This window comes from Myotis lucifugus, unplaced genomic scaffold, assembly GCF_000147115.1.
Source record: "Myotis lucifugus unplaced genomic scaffold, Myoluc2.0 scaffold_49, whole genome shotgun sequence".
Lineage (NCBI taxonomy): Eukaryota > Metazoa > Chordata > Mammalia > Chiroptera > Vespertilionidae > Myotis > Myotis lucifugus.
This window is the reverse complement of record NW_005871097.1, coordinates 1,774,081-1,778,067: the sequence shown is the minus strand read 5'-3', so window position 1 is coordinate 1,778,067 and position 3,987 is coordinate 1,774,081. Positions and strand designations below refer to the sequence as shown.

At 42.8% G+C, this 3,987-nt stretch overlaps 1 long non-coding RNA gene across 1 annotated transcript in view; it reads left to right on the top strand.

Annotated features, from left to right (window-relative positions):
- Positions 1 to 3,985, top strand: part of LOC102437877 — a 34,899-nt gene extending 30,914 nt beyond the window's left edge. The window contains exon 3 of the long non-coding RNA XR_002829215.1: positions 3,920 to 3,985. This is a non-coding gene — a long non-coding RNA (uncharacterized LOC102437877). The remainder of the gene's footprint in view (positions 1 to 3,919) is intronic.
- Positions 3,986 to 3,987: the final 2 nt, after the last annotated feature.

Below are 3,987 nucleotides of genomic sequence, written 5' to 3'. Positions count from 1 at the left end.
TTTGGAGGTTTTTGCTTCAGAAGAGAGTCCTGAGCTGGCTAGAGTGCCCGGCAGTGGTGAAGTTTTAGAAGTCTGATGTTGCTATGCCATTCCTGCTCTGCCCTCCTCCCTCTTCTCGAGAGGGTGCCGGGAGAATTCTATGCCCAAGGCGCAGCAGTACCTTAGTAAGCGGCATTCATGTTCAGGATCAAAGTCCGTTTTATCAGCCACTGCCCAAGTACTCAAGATCCCAATGTGGGACTCTAGTAAGGGCCTGAGCTGGACTACCCAGGGCCTAAGCTGGACCTACTTTTTCCACTGCCATGGGACTAGCTCATCAGGCAGGGTTTAGTCAGGAGGCAGAAACCAGGAGTGGTTTAAATAGAGAGAACTGAATGTAAGCAACTGTCAGCTAGGAATCAAGTTGTTACTAGGTAACTGAAAGAGTCCCTGAAAAAGAACTTGAATGGGGGGGGAGGGGTCAAGCGGGGGTGGGGGGAGGAGACATATGTAAAATTTTAGACAATAAATAAATATAAAGAAAAAGAACTTGAATGTATGTGGAGGTAGCAACTGCAAGAATGTTACCACCTCTAGGGCTGAGAGAACAGTGGGGAAAGATTGAAATTATTAAAATTTAGAAACTTGGAGGAGGATTCCTGCAGAACTGAAACTCTAACCTTTGAGAAGGGGGGCTGCTCAACTGGTGCCCGTGTCTCTGAGGGGCTGCCATGAGACTGGCTTTACAAGTGCTGGGTAAACTACAAATTGGATCCAATGGCTGCAACAAAGAGAATCTGAGCACTTGCTAGGCTATACTAACAGGAACAGGAAGAAGTGTGTCCCCTGTCCCTCCTCTCGCCTCAACAGGCCCTATTGACAGAGCCAAACATGGAGCAATTGGCAAAGTGGAAATGTGACCTGCAGAGTCCCAGCTTCCAGTACTAGCAAGCTGACTGAAGTAGAGAAGCATGGGGTGAGAGATGATAATTTAGTAAGTGGCCTTCATGCTTGGGTGTAGAGGCTCAGGTATAGGAATACAAGCCCAAACAGAGATGGTGGATTCCCAAGTGGGGGCCAAGGTGGCTCAGCTTATTGACTTTGGAGTAGAAGAGGAAATGCAAGAGGGAACTGAGCATGACTGTTTCCCTTGCAAGGCCCAGTACCCACATCCACTAGTAAAAAATCGCCCATGAATGTACTGTGTGCTTACCAAACAAAATAACAACTCCTCCCCTTGGTGAGTGGGCTGTGGTCCCAGCAAGGCAGAAATGGGAGAGGAGACTTAGATGACCTCTTTCTCCTTGTGGGGGAGGAGTAGAAGTAGTAGTATATGTAATGTGTCTGGTTTAGAGCTAGGCACATAGTAGGCACTCAATAAATGGTGGCCATTAGTCAAGGAAGGAAAGGTACAAATAGATTAGGAAATGAAGTAGCTGGCTATATATTGTGGAGAGAGCCCTGGACTTTGAAGACCTGAATCCATACTAAGTGAATGACTTGAGCAAGATCCTTGCCTCTCTAAACCTGAAGTTTCTGTATGTATAACATGGAGATTATAATACTTGGGACTAATGTCTTATAATAGACCTTAACATATGGTAGCTATTTTGTTCAATTATCAGTTGTAGAAATAATAAGCTTGATTATTTATTACTAGAGGCCCGGTGCACGACTTCGTGCATGAGTGGGGTCCCTCAGCCTGGCTGGTGATTGAGGTCTATTGGGGGGCCAGCTGGCTGGGGAGAGGGGCCCCGGGAGATTGGCCAGCTAGCCCCCCGATCAGGGCCTATGGGGGGGGGCGGCAGGGTGGGGAGAGAGGCCACAGGAGGCTGGCTGGGCGGGAGGGGGAGGGGCCATGTGAGGTTGGCTGTGGAAACACACTGACTAGCGGGGGGCAGCTTCTGCATTAAGCGTCTGCCCCCTGGTGGTCAGTGCACGTCATAGTGACTGGTCAACTGGTCATTCTGGTCATTCCAGTTGTTAGGTCTTAATGGTTGCCTAGGCTTTTATATATATAGGTTGATGTTGTTAATAGTAAATAGAAAGAGGTCATTTATTTCACTTCATAATTGTGCAGATGAAGATTCAATTCCTGCTGTCCATTTCCATTTATTGGCTAAATGACCTTAAGTAAGTTAGTCTTTCTCAGCTTCACAGTGTGGCAAGGACTGCAGGAATGAATCTGTTGCTTGACCCTCAGTAAGTAGGACTAGAACATTGTGCTTGGTGAACAGAAAACACTGAGGTGAGGGTTGATTGGTCATGACAGTCACTGTTCCACAGAACAGATCTTTCAGATTACTGTCCAGAAGGATATGGTAAGAACATGAGATTTCAGCCATGGTACTACCAACTATTTGCTTTGCAACACTGAACAAGTTACTCGATTTCTTCTCCCTGTGGTTTTTCCCTATAAAGATTTTGATATTTGACCTTATGTCTATTTCCCGGGGTTTTCTGAAAGCTGAGTAATGAAATGAGAGTCTCTGAAACCCAAGAGCCTTGAGGGAGCTCATAAATAAACACCCTCAGATGATTAGTGTCTACTTGGTGTATCACAGCAGTACTAAACTAAACATACTGGGACTAGAGGCTGGATTTCTGCTTTCAAAACTCAAATTGTTCTCATTTTAGTCAACTCTTAATTTTTATGTGCTAACTGGGAAAATTACAGCATAAATAAAAGGAGCCAGCTGATGTTGATTGCTCTTAACTCTAAAACTTGAGGAAGGCATAAGAGACTATGTTTTAATCTCATCTTTCACCTGATCTCTTTCTATGAAGGTACAGGATAGTTCAAAGGCTACCAGAAGAGAGTCAGTGGGTCTGAATAATCCACAAATAAGAGAGTACTTACCACTATAGTTGCCATTTATTTAGCATGTGCTTTATGTTAGTCATTTAGCTAAACTCTTTACCTGTAGTATCTCATTTTGTCCTTACAGTAACTCTATGCAGAGGGAGGTGTGTTCATTTTCATCCATCGCTTGTCAATTGACTATCAGGTGTAGAAGGTGGAGTGAATCATACTTCTTAATTCATTGTGCATTGTTATCATTGGTTTGTGCAAGACCCTTTCTTATGTTAATTAATTTGCTTACTCCCTTTTACCCATGTACCTGATGGTCACCCTCCCCATAAATAACCAATTATTATGTTTAGTGTGTATCTTTTCCTTTGTATATACTCTTATGAAATGTATATTGTGGTTTTGTGTATGTGTATTTTAAATTTATATAAAGTGGTATCATGTTATATTTCATTCTGTCTTTAAGTTTTTAATAACTGTTCTAACTGAAGCACAATTTTTTTAAGACCCATTCATGTTACTGTGGGTTTATTGAATCTATTGCTTCCACTTGTGGCATAAGACTCTATAGGTGCATCCACCACAGTTACACATTCTCTGTCCTAGCAATAGACAGCTGGCTGTGTTGGTGTCAAACTTCCTATTGCCACAAAGAAGCACTGTATCGCCATATGTCTCCTTAATGGACTGTGTGACAATTGCTTTGGGGTATATAGTGAAGAACGGAATTGCTACTTCATAGGGCATACATAGACTTTATATGCTTAAGTATTGCCATAGGTAAGTGCTATTATCCCCATTTTACAGATAAGGGAACTGAGTCTTTGAGAGTTTTAATAACTTACCCAAAGTCACATAGACGGTAATTAGCAGAACTGGGATTCAAATTCAGGTAGTCTTGCTCCAAAAATTTTATTCAATATTCATGCCATTATTCTTCTATGAATATTTGAGACAAGGACATTTTACAAAACATGAGGGTAAATCTCATTGATTGTAGTTTTTATGTGTGTAGAACCGAGGAATCCAGGCGAACTGACTATTTTTTCCCCTGAAGCACCTTCTTACCCCCATCATAGCTGCATAGTAACTGTTTTTCTTTGACTTTTGTGTCCTGTGTGTCTGTAGCAATAAGAGCTGCATTGATCATCCAAATTGGTACCGAGGTTACAGAGCTCGGTTGAAGACCAGACAAC